This window comes from Hemitrygon akajei, chromosome 7 (assembly GCF_048418815.1).
Source record: "Hemitrygon akajei chromosome 7, sHemAka1.3, whole genome shotgun sequence".
Taxonomy (NCBI): Eukaryota; Metazoa; Chordata; class Chondrichthyes; order Myliobatiformes; family Dasyatidae; genus Hemitrygon; species Hemitrygon akajei.
Window position 1 is genome coordinate 9,820,634 of NC_133130.1, and position 18,590 is coordinate 9,839,223.

Here is an 18,590-nt window from a genome sequence, read left to right on the forward strand (position 1 = left end):
GGGCTTTGAGGAAAATTGGTTCAGCCATGATGAAATTGGTGGAGCAGACTCAATGAGCCAAATGGCCTATTTCTGCTCCTTTATTTGTGGTCATGAGGTCTAAACTGTTCCTGTTTCAACTATCCTTCTGTTTGATCTAATATTGTACTCAATGATTCCCGCCAATATATTTGTCCAAATGTCTTTGTGTTTGACCAAATATCCCAATAATTCATTCCTGCCATATACCTGTCAAAAGATCCTTCTGTTTGAACTAATATTGTACTCAGTGATTCCTGCCAATATATCTGTCCAAATGTCTTTGTGCTTGACCTAATATCTAGCTAAACCACTGAAATGTTAAGAGAGTCATGGAACATTTTAACATGCTGGTCAATTGGGAAAATCAGAATGGCAATGTATCTCAAGAGAGTGAGTTTGTTGAATCCCCCGAGGTGGCTTTTTAAGGTGGTTTGTCATTGAGCATACTGCATTGCATGTTATGTAATGAAATGGAAGCAATTAGGGAGGTAGAGATCACAATATGATTGAGTTCAACTTGAAATTTGATAGGGAGAAATTAAAGTCTGATGTAGCAGTATTTCAGTGGAGTAAAGGAAATTACAGTGGTATGAGAGAGGAGTTGGCCAAAATAAATTGGAAGGAGCTGCTGGCAGGGATGTCAGCAGAGCAGCAATGGCCTGAGTTTCTGGGGAAAATAAGGAAGGTGTAGGATAGATGTATTCCAAAGACAAATAAATACTCTAATGACAAAATAGTACAACCGTGTCTGACAAGGGGCATTAAACCTAATGTAGAACTGAAAAAGAAGGCATACCATAAACCAAAAATTAGTGGGAAGACAGAGGATTTGGAAGCTTTTAAAAACATACAGAAAGCAACTAAGAGACTCATTAGAAGGGACAAGCTGAAATATGAAAGCAACCCAGTGAACAATATCAAGGTGGAAAGAAAAAGCTTTGGAGAATGGGCAAGAAAGTGGCCACCAAAATATAATGTTGGAAAATGCATGGTCATGGACTTTGGTAGTAGAAATAAATGTGCAGACTATTTTCTAAACGGGGAGAAAATCCAAACATCTGAGACGCAAAGAGTCTTGGGAGTCCTTGTACAGAGCAACATGAAGGTTAACTTGCAGGTCGAGTTGGTGGCAAGGAAGGCAAATGCAATGTTAGTATTCATTTCAAGAGGTGTAGAATACAAGAACAGGGATATGTTGCTGTGTCTATAAGTCCAATAAGGCATTTGTGAGGCCTCACCTTGAGTATTGTGAACAGTTTTGGGTTCCTCAACTAAGAAAAGTTGTGCTGACATTGGATCGGATTCAGAGGAGTATCACAAGGATGATTGCGGGAATGAAAGGGTTATCATATGAGGAATGTTTGATGACTTTGGGTCTGCACGCGCTGGAATTCAGAAGGATGAGGGCAGGATCTCATTGAAACCTTTCAAATGTTGAAAGGCCAAAACCAGAGTAGATATGGAAAGGATATTTCCCATGATGAGAGAGTCCAGCACAAGAACGCACAGACTCAGAATAGAGGGGCGTCATTTAAAATAGAGATAGGGAGCAATTTCTTTAGTCAGAGGGTGGTAAATTTGTGGAATCTGCTACCACAGGCAGCTGTGGAGGCCAGGTTGTTGGGTGTATTTAAGGTTGAGATTGATTGGTTCTTTCAATCCATGAAGCCATGGAATCAACGGTTACAGAGAGAAGGCTGGGGAATAGGGTTGAGGAGCGATAAAGAAACGGATCAGCCATGATTGAATGGTGGAGCAGACTCGATGGGTCAAATGGCCTAATTCAATTCCTATGTCTCAATGTCATATTGTCTAAACCATTCCTGTTCATGTACCTGTCCAAATGTCCTTGTATTTGACCTAATATCTTACCAAACCGTTCCTGTTTGTGTACCTGTCCAATTATCATTGTTTGATATAATGTCCCACTAAACCATTCCTGCCATGTTCCTGTACAAATGTCAGTGTGTTTGACTGAATATTCTACTAAACCATTCTCGTCCAGATACCTGTCCACATGTTCCTTAAACCTACAGTTTTCCAACACGACCTATGAGGGAAAAAAACCCTTGCCTCCAATGTCCTCTTTAAAATCCTATCCTTCCCATCTTCAACCTATGTCCTCAAGTTATAGACTCATACCTTCCCCATCCTGGGAAAAAACTGACTGGGTCCAGAGGAGATTGACGAGAATGATTTTGGGAATAAAGTGGTTACTATGTGAGGAGTGTTTGATAGCATGTGAATCTAGGCTTGCTGGATTTCAGAAGAATGAGGGGCAGGAGGGGGGTTGTCTCTTTGAAACCTTTCAAATATTGAACAGCCTAGATAGAGTGGATGTGAAGAGAAAGTTTCTAATATTGGCAGAGTCCAGGTCCAGAGGGCACAGTCTCAGAATACAAGGACATCTTTTCAGAACAGAGATCAGTGAGAATCTCTTTTGCTGGAGGGTACTGAATCTGTGGAAATTGTTTCATCAGGCAGCTATGGAGGCAAAGTCATGGTATTGGAAGTGGAGGCTGATAGTTTCTTGATTAGTCAGGACACCAAAGGGAGAAGGAGGGAAAATGAAGTTGAGAGCAACAATAAATTAGACATGATGGAATGGCAGAGCAGGCTTGATGGGCTGAATGGCCTAATCCTGCTCCTCTATCTTATGGACTTCCTATGCCTTTGGTAACATTATAAACCTCTATAAGGTTATCCCCCAGCCACCTTTGCTCAAGGCAACATGGTTTCTTCTGCACACACCCTAGCTAAATCCCAAGCTTCCAACACACAGGTCTGGTCTTACCAATGTCCTGTACATCTGTAAAATTATGTCCCAACCTTTGTATTGAGTGTCCAGTTCAATGAGGGTAATCCTGAGAGTAAATACCAACAACACAAGAGATTCTGAGATGCTGGGATCGCGAGCAAAACTCACAAAATGATGGAGCATCACAGCAGCTAGGCAGCATCTATGGGAATGAATAATCAGTCGATGTTTCAGGCTGTGACACTTCATGGGGATGTGAAAGGAACAGGGAAGAAATCAAACTAAGTAGGAGAATAAGCCAGAGGCTGATGGGGTGATGGGGAGGGTGGGTGAAGTGGGAAGCTGGGAGGTGATAAGTGGGAAAGGTGAAGGCTGAAGAAGACATCTGATATGAGAGGAGAGTGGACCATGGAGGAAAGTGAAGAAAGGGGGAAGATCCACAGGTGAGGGGTGCACTAAAATGAAGACAATTGGAAATGTAAAGTTCAGGAGAGGAGAAAAGACCTGGGGGAGGCGAGGGTCTGCAGGAACTCAGTCAGTCAGGCAACATCTATGGGAGGGGATAAAGAGTCAATGTCTGGGACCAGGGGCACACCGTGTTCTTTGTCTGCAATCGTGGCCAACAGAGGCTTTGGCTTCACTGCAACTTACCTTCATCTTCTCAAATACGTTCAGATCGGAGCATTTTCTTTCTATTACGCAATTCAGCAAATCACCAGACACAGCCCACAGAGTAAACAGAACAAGCAAGAGACCTCTCCATATCGACAGCCACATCATAAGCAGAAGACAGGATCAGCAGTGTCTACGAGGTTAAAAAAGAAAGCATTCGTCATTAACCCCTCCATTCCAGTGCCCTGTGACACAGAATGTATTCCCACTGACATTAAACCAGCACCCTTACACCATCCTTCAGTGACTCCTCTCTTCCAGCACTCTGTGTCTCTGATGGTATTCCGATTGATGATAATCCAGCACCCTCACAATGTCCATCAGTAACTTCTCTGCCCCAGTGTACTGTGTCACTGATTGACATTAACTGAGCTCCCTCACACTATCTGTCAGTGACTCCTGCTAACTAGCACCCTGTGTCACTTACTGTATCCCCACTGATGTTAATCCAGCTCCCTCAGTGAACCCCACTTCCAGTGCCATATCACAATGAATGTTAATCCAGCTCCCTCAGAGACCCCTCTCACTGACAGAGAGTGAGTAACAGAGAATATTACAGCCCACCTGTGGTAACAACATTTTAACCTACTCCAAGATCAATCTAACCCTGCCCTCCAACATCACCCGGTAATTTTCTATCATCCTGCTGCCCATCGCAGGGTCTCTTAGATCACCCGATTGTAACTGCCCCTACTACCACCCTTGGTGACACATTCCACACACCCACCACTCTTTGTGTAAAAAAAACCTCCGATACCCCTCCCCTATGCTTTCTGTGAATCACATTAAAATCATGCCTTCTTGGTTAAGTGATTTCTGCCCTGGAAAAATGGCTCTGGTTATTCACCCCATCTATACTGTTTATCATCTTGTACACTCCTCTCAAGTCACCTCTCACCCTCCTTCACTCCAGAGAGAAAAATCTCAACTTGATTAGCCTATCCTCATAAGACATGCTCTGTAATCCAGGCAGCACCCTTGTAAATCTCCTCTGCACACCCTCTAAAGCTTCCAAATCCTTCCTACAATGAGACGACTAAAGCTGAACACAATACCCCAAGTGTGACCTCACCAGGGTTTTATAGAGCTGCAACACCACCTTGAGTTTCTTGAACTCAAGCTACTGGCCAACACACCATATGCTTCCTTAACAACTCTTTTGATTCAGGCAGCAAATTTATAGACGTGGACAACAAGATCCCTCTGTTCATCCAACCTCCCAAAAATCCGGCCGTTAACCCTCCACCATCCAAAGTCAAACACTTCCTATTTTTCTGGGTTGAACTCCATCTGCCACTGTTCAGCACAGCTCTGCAACCTATCAAAGTCCTGTTGTAACTTATGCCAAACATCTACTCTATCCACAACACACCAATCTTCATGTCATCTGTAAATGTTTTAACACAGTTTGCCACTTCTTCAGCCCCATCATTTATAAATATCAGAAAGAGCAGAAATCTCAGAACAGATCCCTGTGGAACACGACCGGTCACCGACCTCCAGACGAACACCACAAAAATATATGCAAGTTGGCGTTGCGATTCATATCGCCAATGTATGGCAGCTCAGAAAAGTGCTCACAATTCACAGTGAGAACATGAACTGATGGGACCTCGAAAGCAAGTCCACAGGCTGTGAAGTCAGTCCAGTACTGTGTGGTGGTGTATAGCACCAAACTGAAGCAGCTCACAATACTATCAGATATTCTACTAGATAATCTCCTTGTGAACTACCATCACTACAAATCACAGCCTGTACTTTCCCTTTGAGAAACATACTTTTGAACGGTCTAAACAAACTAGCAATTCAGCAACCTTCGCTCTCATGAATACAGATACCGCACCTTGGAGTAGACGACAGGAGACAGGTGAGAGAACGCGCTGGGTCCGGCTTTAAACCATCGGGATCCTGGACTGGCTTCAAAGTTCAAAGTTCGAAGTACAATTTCTTAACAAAGTAAGTAAATCATACACAACCTTGATAATCATTTTCTTGTAGGCCCCCACAGGAAAACAAATACAGTGGCAAGCATTTGGTCCATATCGACAGACAAGGAAACTCATCAAACTCAACAACAGTTTTATTGTGATAAACATTAAAACAGACCGGGCACCATGACCCAGAGATAGAGCAGCTCCATCTCATAGACCAGGGAGGGAACCATCACACACCCTGGTCACATGTCATTTCCTTGCATTTTCAGAAGGTATCTGATAAGGTGCCACACGAGGCTGCATAACAAGATAAAATCCCGTGGCACCACAGGACAGATACTGCGGGGATAGAGGAAATGCTGACAGGCAGGAGGCAGTGCATGGGAATAAAAGGGGGCCTTATTCAGTAACTAGTGGTGCAGCTGGACATTGACAATTCAAAAAAATGAGCCAAAAAGTGGCAGATGGAATACGATATTGGGAAATGTATGGTAATACATTTTGGTAAAAGGAACAATAGTGTGGACTATTATCTAAATGGGGAGAAAATTCAAACATCAGATGTGCAAAGGGACTTAGGAGTCCTCATTCAAGACGACCAGAAGGTTAATTCAAAGGTTGTGCTGTGGTAAAGAAGGCAAATGCAATGTTGGCATTTATTTCGAGGGGAATAGAATATAAAAGCAAGGAGATAGTGCTGAGACTTTATAAGACACTAGTCAGGCTGCACTTGGAGTATTGTCAACTGTTTTGGGGCTCATATCTCAGAACAGATGTGTTGTCATTGGAGAGAATCCAGTGGAGGTGCACAAGGATGATTCTGGGAATGAAGCGGTTAACATAGGAGGAGCAGTTGGCAGCTTTGGGCCTGTACTCACTGGAATTTAGAAGAAATGCGGGGTTATCAGATTGAAACCTGCTGAATCTTGAAAGGACTAGATAAAGTTAATGTGGAGAGGATGTTTCCTAGGTGGGGGTGTCCAGAAGTAGACGGCACAGTCTCAAAATTGAGAGGCAACTGTTCAGAACAGAAGCAGGGAGGATTTTTTTTTAGCCAGAGAGTAGTGAATCTGTGGAATGTTCTGCCACAGGCTGCAGTGGAGGCCAAGGCCAGTGGTACATTTAAAGTGAAAATTGATTATTTTCTAATTGGTCAGGGCATCAAATGTTATGGCGAGAAGGAAGATTTATGGGGTTGAGCGGCACTCAGGATCAACCATGATGGAATGGCAGAGTAGACTCGATGGATTGAATGGCCTAATTCAGCTCCGACGTCTTATGGTCTTACAATTACAGGTAGGGTGACCCACAAATACACAAGCCAATAACTGTTTAATTGAACTTAAAATGTTACAAATGAATGAACTTCCCACTGTAATCCCTCGACCACATTTTAACACAAAACAATAAACAATGCTGGTCATTAGAAATACAGGGCGGGCTGTTGACCACGCTCCCTCCCCCAGAGCATCACAATGCATAGAATTCATGAAAGTCCAGTGTGTAAAAGCAGACAGATCATGTCAATAATAAAATAATGAACAAATAATACATAGAACATGAACTACAGGGAACCCGAAAGTGAGACCGCAGTCCATCACTGAGGTGAGTGAAGGCGGTTACGGCGCCGTTTTGCACACTGGACGTCAGTCAGTCTTTGTTCCGTTCTTTGTGGATATTATTGTATTTCTTTGTTTTCCTGTGGACCTGCAAAAATGAAAATGAATCTTAAGGTTGAATATGGTATAGAAACTTGGACAATGGATGCACTTTGAACTTTTGAACCCTCTGCCTTCTTTTCATCTGCGTTGCCAAGATCCCATAGATCTCGTGCCTCCCAGCTTTCTTATTGACCCTACTAAGGGAACCTTATCAAACGCTGTACTAGAAGCCTTATACAGTCCACCACAGCCACAGCTCTACCTTCATCAATGTGCTTTGTCACATCCTCAGAGAATTCATTCAGGCTCATGAGACATGAGCTGCCCCTCACAAAGCCATGCTGACTATCCCAAAGTCAGACTATGTTTTTCCAAGTGCTCATAAACCTTCTCATCACCTCGTTGTGCTCTATGTTCTAAAAGCTCAAGGCTGAACTGGCGGAGCATGAAGCTGTTCGGGATCTGGATGGACTAATTAACTTACCTATCCGACTTGATAATTGGATGTCAGAACACCAGCGAGAGTGTTGCGGTAAATTCCCCAGATATGACCACTTCTAACTCTGATCTTCACCCACATTTTCTACTCATCCAAGTACCTCATTGCAAATGTCCATTGCAAACAAGTGACCCCTGGAGAGAGGTGAGAGAGAGAGGGTATGTGAGTGAGGGACGGAGAGAGAGAGGGAGGGGGAGGGGGAGTGCAGGAGGGAGACGGGGAAGGACTGGGACTTTATGGCAGAGACGCTGGACACTTTTGACTTTTTTGTAGAAGTCAGGAAAATCCAAGGGCCATCTGCTAGAGGGCAAACTTTGTCTGTTCAAAAGTTACCTCTTAGTCCTTTGTAGCTGTCTCTGGTGAGAGACAGCTAGAAAGTTACCTCCTAGTTCTATGACATCTGGGGTACATTTGCTCTCTTTATTGGCCAGGACCACAAGGAACCGGCCCCTCAGGTATTTTTTAGACTGCAGTTCCACCGGTAATTTTTTAGATCTGGGTGTGGTCTGACAAAGGTGAGTCTCAATTTCCAAGTTAGATCATCCTTTGCCAGTCACCACTCTTGAGGGTAGACCATTTGAGCCAGAAAATGTGTGTCATGCTCGTGCTCCCTTTGCTTTTGGATAGGGAACCATTCTGAACTGCTTCGAGTTCACCTTGTCCTTTCCCCTGCGATCAGCGATGTGTGCTTTGCCCACTGCTCTACTTTCTCTACACCCATGAATGTGCAGCTAGACAGAGCTCAAATGCCATCCATAATTTTGCTGATGATATCACCATTGTAGGCAGAATCTCAGATGGTGACAAGAGGGCGTACAAGCTGGAGCTTGTATGCCCTCTGGAGTGGTGTCATAGCAACAACCTTGCACCCAATGTCAGTAAGACCAAAAAACTGAGTGCAGGCTTCAGAAAGGGTAGGATGAGAAAACACACACCAAAGAGGGATCTGAAGAGGAGAGAGAGATCAACCATGTTTCTGGGTGTCAATATCTCTGAGGACCTAACCTGGAACCAACATATTGATGCAGGTATAAAGAAGGTAAGACAGTGACTATATTTCATTGGGAGTCTGAGGAGATTTGGTGTATCAAATCATTTCCAAAATCGTTTAATATTTTCAATAAACTAGGAATGGATTCCTCAGGATTCGAAATATAAACTAAGAGATCGTCAGCATAAAGGGCGAACTTATGAACAATCCCATTTATGAGGATTCCATGAATATCTTTAGCTTCACAAAGTGCAATAGCCAAGGGTTCCAGCACCAAATTAAATAACAAAGGACTTAATGGACATCCTTGTCTCGTACTCTGCGAAAGCCAAAGAAAAGGAGATCTGCAATTATTAGTAATAACAGTAGCAATCGGGCTTTTATGTATCATTCTGATCCACTTATTAAAATTAATACCAAAGCCAAATTTCTCTAAAACATTAAATAAGTGTTTCCATTCAACTCTGTCAAATGCCTTTTCAGCATCTAGAGAGACAACACATTGAGGAAAAAGGATGAAAATATAACACAACAGTCTCCAAATATTAGAGAAGGAATAACAGCCCTTTACAAGATCTGCTTGGTCTTGAAAGATAATTTTAACTAGAATATTCTCCAGCTGATTAGCCATTGCTTTTGAAAAAAATTTAGCATCCCTATTTAAAAGTGAAATAGATCTATCTGAAGCACAATCAGTAGGGTTGCTATTTTTTAAAGAATTAAATAAATAGAAGCTTCATAAAATATGGGAGGTAACTCTCCTATCAAAAAAGAATCTTTAATAGACAGTAGGTGCAGGAGTAGGCCATTCGGCCCTTCTAGCCAGCACCGCCATTCACTGTGATCATGGCTGATCATACACAATCAGTACCCCATTCCTGCCCTCTCCCCATATCCCTTGACCCCGCTATCTATAAGAGCTTTAAGCATATCTTTAAGCATTTCCAACATATATGAAGAAAGCAGTTTTTCAAATTTTTTATAAAATCCTACAGAATAACCATCCAGTCCAGGAGCTTTACCAGATTGCATTGAAAAAATAGCTTTCTGAATTTTATTTTCAGTAATAGGAGCATCAAGAATTTGTTGATCTTCAACAGAGATTCAAGGAAAATCAATCTTTTGTAAAAAGGCATTCATTTTAGAAGAATCAACTGGAAACTGAGATTCATAAAGTTCAATATAAAAATCTTGAAAAATTTTATTATCTTCATAATTACTTGCTAAACTACCATCTCCCTTACGAATTTTTAAAATTTGTCTTTTAGCTCTAGCTGCTTTTAATTGAGATTCTAATAGCTTATTATTGTTATCTGCAAACACATAAAATAGACTATTCAATTTAACCAAATTTCTTTCAATAGGATAAGTTAATAATAATTTATGTTGTGACATGAGTTCAACTCTTTGTTTGAATAAATCAATGTTAGGAAAGATTGCATAAATATTATCCAAGTCTTTAATTTGTTTGGAAATCTTATCTAACTCTATTTTTGTCTGTTTCTTAAGCTTAGCTAAATAGGAAATTATCTGACCGCACAAATATGCTTAAGTGTATCTCATATAATCAATTTCGACACATCTCCCATATTATTAAAAAGAAAATAATCTTTTATCTGAGTCTCAATAAACTTGACAAAGTCCGAACTTCGTAATAAATTTTCTGGAAAACGCCAAGGCAAATTTGCAATAAAAACATCATTCAATTCAAAAGCTAAGCTTAAAGGCACATGATCTGAAAGAACTAGAGCATGTTTGTCTGTTTTTGTCTATTTTTGTCATGCTCCGGAACACCGTAATGGGAAAAAATTACAAAAGAGATAACTAAAATTATTCCTACAGTTAATCCTATAACTCAAAACTAACCCCAATCCTCCCACCACCCAGAAAAGCCCAAAATTCGGCAAAAAAAAAGCCAAAATGCGTCCCCATAGAGTAAAAAAAGAGAGAGAATTTGCAAGCTGCCCATTTTATAATAGTGATTTTAAAAGCTTTCCTTAATTCCTCCCCCCAGTTACAAAAATAAAATCCATACGGCCTTAAAATAGAAAAACCCTGCAGAGGAGAAAAAATGTTTTGCTAAATATAAAAAGCCAGACACTACAAAACAACACACCACCCTATCAAGTCATGTTAACTGGTTCTTCTGCCAACTTAGATGCCTTGCTTCTAACTAATATATATGCAATTTAAATATCAATTTACTTTGATGTCTTCCATTGCTTTACAGAGTATTATTGTTCTGGAACAATGGACACTGGTGAGGCTGAGTAATCATTAAAACATGGAATGGATTTGCAGCAGAAATGGCTAATACGAGGGGGCACAATATTATGGTGCTTAGAGGAAAGTATAGGGATCTCAGAGATGTTATTTTTTAGTCATAGACCAGTGGGTGCATGGAAAGATCTGCCATGGGTAGCCATAGAGGCAGACACAGTAAGGTCATTTGAGAGACTCCTAGATAGGCTCATAATGAAAGATGAATGGAATTCTCTGCAGGACGGAAGCATTAGATTGATCATGGAGCAGATTGAGAGGAGAGCAGAACATCATGGGCCAAAGGGCCTGTACTGTGCAGTATTTCTCTACAACATCCGCTTCCCCATATCCGGCATAAAAGTTCAGAGAAAATAAGTGTTTATACTTAATCCTTAAAAACCAGCTGGAGAATGCAGAAACAATCTCCAAAAATGCCAAAACAATAAAATTACACAAAGAGAAAAATGCCTATGTAATCTCTAATGAAGAAAAATCAGCACCATTTTCCATTTAATTTACACGCCTGTTTTTAGAAAAAAAGCTATCTACTAAGCACTCCCGACTATATATATATAAGAAAAAGTCGTTATGAACTATGCAAACTCTCACTCAATTAATGAAAAAAGGAGAATAAAAACAAATAATCGAACAACCTGTCTGATGTGTTAATTCGCTCAGTAGACCTAACAGATTTCGGAAAAGCCATTCATCATTCACATCAAAAAGTTTACATCTTCTTTGAATGGTCGATTGATCAAAGGATATCTTAAGCAAATCAGAAATCTTCAAAACTTACCTTCTTTCCGAAATAACAATTATTCTGCAGACCTTAAACAATTCAAACCTCGGCTACAACCAAAAAAGAGTTAACATAGTCCAGTGCCTCTTTGAGTCCAGAAAAACACGTGGAGTCAAATCATTGGGAAATAATTTTAATCGGGCTAGATATTGAAGTGATGGGAATAATCCCTTTTCATATGCTACTTTCATGGTTGGAACAAATTTAGACCACAGATCCATAACTTCCTGTGAATATCCTTCATATAAACGAATGACATCTTTGGCTGGGGGCTCCACCAAGGAAGAACATGATGCACAACTGAGACAGGTGCTACATGTGACATGGAATGGGGTATGTTGAATAGCGGGTGAACAAGTAGTCTTTGGAGTACTGCAAGTCTGTGCCTTTGCTGTTGTTTTGCTCATGCTTGAGTGATCGGTGGTGGGTGCTGATGCTTTTTTTGTCTGTGGGGGAGGGGGGATCGTTGCTTGCTGCCAATTACGTGCAGGAGGGAGGGGAGCTGTGGGGACTTTGGAGTTCTAATGTTTAACTGTCATCCATGCTTTGTGGGCACTCCTCTGTTTTCATGGTTGTAAGGAAACAGTACTTCATGATGTATATTGTATACATTTCTCTGATATTAAATATACCTTTGAAACCTTTGAAGCAGTCATAAGGATATGGGCTATAAATTACAATGGGTAAGTCATCATAATTAGATCAAATTCACATTGAAATTTGAGAAGAGAAACTAAAGTCCCATGTATCAGTAGTACAGTGGAGCTAGGGAATTACAGAATTGATTGGAAAAGAACACTGTCTGGGATAACTGCAGAGCAGCAATGGCTGCAATTTCTCTTTGGAATGGAAGCAATTTGTAAGGCACAGGATATACACATACATCCTATAGAGGAAGAAGTATTTTAAAGGGAAAATGAAATAACAGCGGCTCACAAAAGAAGTCAAAGCCAAAGAGAGTGCATATAATAGAGCAAAGGTTAGTGGGAAGTTAGAGGATTAGGAAGTTTCCACTGTGCCTCCCATATGACTGATATAGGCTACACAGCATTCAAAGGGAATCCAAAAACTTCATTAAGAAGGTAAACATGTAATACAAAAGTAAGCTAGTCAATAATGATAAAGAGGATTCCAAAGGTTGCTTCAGATACAAAGTGTGAAAAAGCAGTGAGAGAAGATATTGGAGTGCTAGAAAATAATGCTGGAGATGTAGTAATGGGGAACAATGAAATTAACAAGAATTTTGTATCAAATGATAAAATATTCTCGGGCTTCAAAACAGTAGCATGTTCATCAGGGATGATGCCTGCTCATGTCTAGTCTGGTGTTATTTAGACTATAAGACTATCAGACATAGGAGGAGAATTAGGTCTTCTGGCCCATTGAGTCTGCTCTGCCATTTAATCATGGCTAATTTTTTTTTTCTATCTCTTCCTCAACCCTATTGCTAAAGAAATTTCTCGGCATCTCTGTTTAGAAAGAGCGCCCCTCTGTCCTGAGGCTATGCCCTCTTATCCTAGACTCTACCCACCATGGGAAACATCCTTTCCACATCTACTCTGTCTTTCAACTCTTTCAGATGTTGAAAGGTTTCAACAAGACCCTGCCCTCATCCTTCTGAATTCCAGCGAGTGCAGACCCAGAGTTATCAAACATTCCTGGTATGATAACCCTTTCATTCCTGGAATCATCCTTGTCAATCTCCTCTGGACCCTCTCCAATGCCAGCACATCTTTCCTAAGATGAGGGGCTCAAAACTGTTCACAATACTCAAGGTGAGGCCTCACCAGTGCCTTATAAAGCCTCAGCATCACTCCCTTGCTCTTGTATTCTAGAGCGCTTGAAATGAATGCTAACATGGCATTTGCCTTCCTTACCTCCAACTCAATCTGCAAGTTAAACTGCAGGGTGTTCGGAACAAAGGCTTCCTGCAGCTCAGATTCCTGGATTTTCTCCCCTTTTAGAAAATAGACTGCACATTTATTTCTACAATCAAAGTGTATGACCATGCATTTTCCAACATTGTATTTCCATTGCTACTTTCTTGCCCATTCTCCTAATCTGGCTAAGTCCTTCTGCATCCCACCTGTTTCCCCAACACTACCTGCTCCTCCACCATATATATTAGTAGAGATAGACCAGGAAATTATAGACCAGTGAGTCTTACCTCAGTGGTTGGTAAGTTAATGGAGAAGATCCTGAGAGGCAGGATTTATGAACATTTGGAGAGATATAATATGATTAGGAAGAGGCAGCAGTACCTGACGTACCTGAACGAGAACACTACGCTGGGGATTTGGGGAAGTGCCGGGCCTTCCTTCAGGGCTCCTTGGTGTTTCAAACAGCAGTCGACCACATACTCCACGGATAAGTCAAAGATTGCTTACATCATGCGGTTGTTGCGAGGAAGTGCCTTAGCGTTTGCCACAGCTGTTTGGGATAATCAACCGGATACTGGCTCTTCTTTTGCCACCTTTATCACGGAAATGAGGCAGATCTTTGACCACCCTGTCCATGGTAAAGACGCTGCCAAGTATCTACTCATTCTCCACCAGGGCTCGCGCAGTGTTGTAGAATATTCCGTGGAGTTCCGGACGTTAATGGTCAACACGGGGTGGGACGATGAGTCACTCCAGGTGGTTTTTTGGAATGGTCTCAGCAACATGGCGAAAGATGAGTTGGCGGCCAGAGATGACACCGATAGCCTGGATTCCTTTATCTCCCTTGTCACCACGTTGGACAATCGTCTCCGAGAACGCCATAGAGAAAGAATGGGTCATCCGCCACCTGTGGCCACCCCACGGCACACATTACTGCTTCCCACCAGAACAAAGCTCTCTCCTCCTCCTGCCCCTAGAGTAGCTCCCAGCTCGGCCGTTTCCACCGCTCCGGGAGAGGAACCCAAGCAGCTGGGATGGAACCTGGAACCGCCTTTCCCCCACAGAACGACTCCGGAGATTGAGAGCGGGTGAGTGTCTATACTACAGCCGGGCTGGCCGCTTCCGTGCTACCTGTCCCCTTCGGCCAAAAAGGGAAAGCTCACCAGTAGAAAGGGGGACCCAGGTGAGTCAGACAACATACTCTTCCCTTCCCCGAACCCGGATGTAGCTGCAAACTACTTTACATTACAATCACCAGTCCCTGCCTCTGTCGGCACTCGTCGACTCCAGCGCTGGGAGAAACGTTTGGATGAAAACATAGCTTCTCTGGCTGGAATTCCTTGTGAACCAGTGAGTACCCCTCTGGAAGCCTGGGCACTGTATGGTAGACTACTGGCCCAAGTCACACACTGCACACCACCCAGTCTCTCTTTCTTTCCAGGAATCATCGGGAACAGGTATGATTCAATTTAATTTCCTCTCCTCAAGCTCCTATTGGTCTTGGTTAACCCTGGTTAAACCGCCATAACCCCCACATTGACTGGTCCACCGGGAAGATGGTCAGCTGGAGTTCGTTCTGTCACTCCACCTGTCTACAATCGGCCCTTTCCCCAGTAGAATTCACCACGACCTTGTCTGCTGCTGAAAACCCCGACTTATCCAAGGTTTCAGCAGAATATCACAATCTGGGTGAAGTGTTTAGCAAACAATGGGATCTTTCCCTGCCTCCACACCGCCCTTGCGATTGCGCAATTGACCTTCTCCCTGGAGCCCCTCTACCCACCAGTCAGCTGTATACCCTGTCCCGGCCAGAAAGGGACGCAGTGGAGGCTTACCTAAATGACTCTCTGGCGGCTGGCATTATCCGACCCTCATCTTCCCCTGTAGGCGCAGGTTTCTTCTTTGTGGGGAAGAAAGATGGCTCACTGAGCCCCTGCATTGACTACCGTGGCCTGAATGGCATCACCATAAAGAATAAGAATCCACTGCCCCTTATCAACTCTGCTTTCCAGGCCCTTCACGGAGCCACCATTTCCTCTCAGTTGGACCTATGAAGTGCCTACCACCTGGTCAGGATAAGGGAGGGAGACGAGTGGGAAACAGCTTTCAACAGCCCTCTTGGTCCCTTTGGTCTCACCAATGCCCCTGCCATCTTCCAAGCCTTGGTAAACGATGTCCTTAGGGACATTAGTAATTGTTTTGCTTTTGTTTATTTGGATGACATCTTAATCTTCTCCCGCAGTCTTCAGGAACACACCCACCATGTCCATCAGGTGCTGCAGAGGCTTTGGGAGAACAAACTATTCGTGAAGGCTGAGAAGTGTGAGTTTCATGTCCCTTCCGTCAGTTTCTTGGGGCACATCGTCGAGATCGGGCAAGTGAGGGCGGATCCCGAAAAGATCCAGGCCGTGGTGGAGTGGCCAAAACCCACAACACTCAAGCAGCTCCAGCAATTTCTGGTGTTCGCAGACTTCTATCATCACTTCATGGGGGATTACAGCTGGGAGGCAACGCCCCTTACTCGACTCACCTCTCCTTTTCACTGGACCCCCGAAGTGGACTCAGCCTTCTCGGAGCTGAAGAGGTGTTTCACCTCTGCTCCCATCCTGGTCCAACCTGACCCCTCCCGCCAATTCATTGTGAAAGTCAACGCTTCCAATTCTGGGGTGGGAGTGGTCCTCTCCCAACACTCTGGCCCAGACCAAAAGCTCCATCCCTGCGCTTTCTTTTCTTGCCATCTATCCCCCGCTGAATGGAACTACGTACGATGTAGGGAACCAGGAGTTCCTCAACCTCGCTTTGGAGGAGTGGAGGCACTGTCTGGAGGGAGCTGAACATCCATGCGTTGTCTGGACAGACCACAAGAACCTCGCATACAATCCAAACCGCCAAACATCTGAATTCCTGCCAAGCCCATTGGGCATTATTTTTTGGCCATTTCAGATTCACAGCCACCTATCTTCCGGGGACCAAGAACAGGAAGCCCGATGCTCTCTCTCGTCAATATGTCTCCGAGGAGGGCCTTCCCAACCTCAAGAACATCCTTCCACCATCCTGTGTGGTGGCTTCCCTCACCTGGGAGATCGAGTCCATAGTCAAAGAAGCCCAACAGACTCAACCTGACTCAGGCAATGGATGACCCCCCCGACCCCCCCCCCCCAGTCGCCTCTTCGTGCCTGACTCTGTTCAGTCTCAGGTTCTCCAGTGGGGGCATAATTCTCGTTTCGCCTGCCATCCCGGAATTGATCGAACTCTGTCCCTTCTAGAAGAGACATTTCTGGTTGCACTCCATGGACACTGACACCTGTTCCTTCATCTCTGCCTGTTCTGTATGTGCCCTCAGAAAAGTTTCTGATCAACCACCTGCTGGGTTGCTTCGTCCCCTGCCTGTCCCTAGCTGCCCTTGGTCCCACATTGCACTGGATTTCATTACTGAACTACCCCCTTCACATGGAAACACTGCCGTACTCAGTGTGGTGGACCGCTTCTCCAAAGCCATGCAGTTTGTAGCCCTTCCTAAACTCCCTGCGGCCCGTGAGACAGCCGACCTCTTTGTTCATCAAGTCTTCTGCATCCATGGAATTCCCTCTGACATTTTTTCCGACCAGGGCCCTCCAGTTCATCTCTCAGGTCTGGAGGTCTTTTTGTCAGCCCCTTGCAGCCTCAGTACACCTGTCTTCCAGCTTCCATCTGCACACTAACGGTCAAAGGGAACGAACAAACCAGGATTTGGAAGCAGCACTGCACTGCATAACTGCCAACAATCCGTCATCCTGGAGCAGCCATCTTGTTTGGGTCGAGTATGCCCACAACACCCTGGTCAGCACAGCCACCAGAATATCTCCCTCAGAATGCTCCCTCAGTTACCAATCCCCTCTATTTCCTGCACATGAAGATGACGTTGCTGTGCCTTCAGTTCTGGCCCATCTACGCCAGTGTCGCAAAACCTGGAAGGATGCATGCGCAGCCCTGCTCCGCTCAGCTGACTGCAACCGGAGGATTGCCAATCGCCATCAAACATCTGTACCCAATTATCGGCCTGGGCAGAAGGTTTGGCTCTTGTCAAAAGACATCCCCCTTAAGAATGAACCCAAGAAACTCACCCCTCGCTACGTGGGACCATTTGAGATTGAGAGTATCATCAACCCCTCGGTGGTCAGACTCAAACTGACCGGATCCATGCACATTCGTCCCACGTTCCACGTCTCCCAATTGAAACCTGTGTCTGTCAGCCCTTTGTGCCCTCCCGCTGAACTCCCTCCACCCGCCCGGATCATTGACAACTACCCAGAGTACACCATCTGGTGAATACTGGATGTGCACCGCCGAGGCAGAGGCCTCCAGTACCTGGTCGAGTGGGAGGGATACGGCCTGGAGGAATGCTCCTGGATTCCCACTCTTTCATCCTGGACCCTTCCCTCATCCATAATTTCCATCAAGACAATCTGGACAAGCCTGGTGGTTCACCTGGAGGCTCCTGTTGGGGGGGGGGAGGGGGGGTTCAGTCACGGTCCCGATCGTTAATTCCCTATTTTCTCCTAATTTCCTTTGATTGTGCCATGGTTCCGATGATTAATTTCCCATTTGCTCCTAATTCTATTTGATGACGACACACCTGGTTTCCAGCAAGACCTGCAGCATACGAACCCCGGCATTACAACCACTAGTTGCCAGTTCGTCAGTTTTGCCTGTGTGGTAATTACCGATTCCCGGCCGCTTAGGAGTGTGTGTTCTAAGTTTTGATCTAGTATCGAGAATTACCTGTGAAACTCAGTCTTTTCGTGTCAAGATGAGTTTTCTAAGTTTTACTCCAGTTCTGAGGTTTACCTGTGAAACCCAGCTTCTCTGCATAAGATAAGTCTTCTAAAGTTTTATTTCAGCTCCGAGGGTTGCCTGAAAAACTCCATTTCTCCATGCTGAGAAGAGTTTTGTCTGCCGTTTCACTTCCTACGCTCCGTGTCAAGATAAATTCTGCCTGTCTCCTGCCTTCCTGCTCTCCCGCCTGTTTGCTGTTCACGTCTGCATCCTAACTATATCTGCGTGCCTGTGTCCTGCAAATGGGTTTGTCTCGTTCAGTGCAACAGCCAGTTGTCGTACATTCGACAACGCCTCC

General features: G+C 44.0%; 1 long non-coding RNA gene across 1 annotated transcript in view; it reads right to left on the minus strand.

Annotated features, from left to right (window-relative positions):
• Positions 1-18,590, minus strand: part of LOC140730217 (uncharacterized) — an 82,142-nt gene that overhangs the window by 10,965 nt on the left and 52,587 nt on the right. The window contains exons 6-8 of the long non-coding RNA XR_012099540.1: positions 7,531-7,679; positions 5,295-7,092; positions 3,431-3,584 (exon numbers count right to left, since the gene is read on the minus strand). This is a non-coding gene — a long non-coding RNA (uncharacterized lncRNA). The remainder of the gene's footprint in view (positions 1-3,430; positions 3,585-5,294; positions 7,093-7,530; positions 7,680-18,590) is intronic.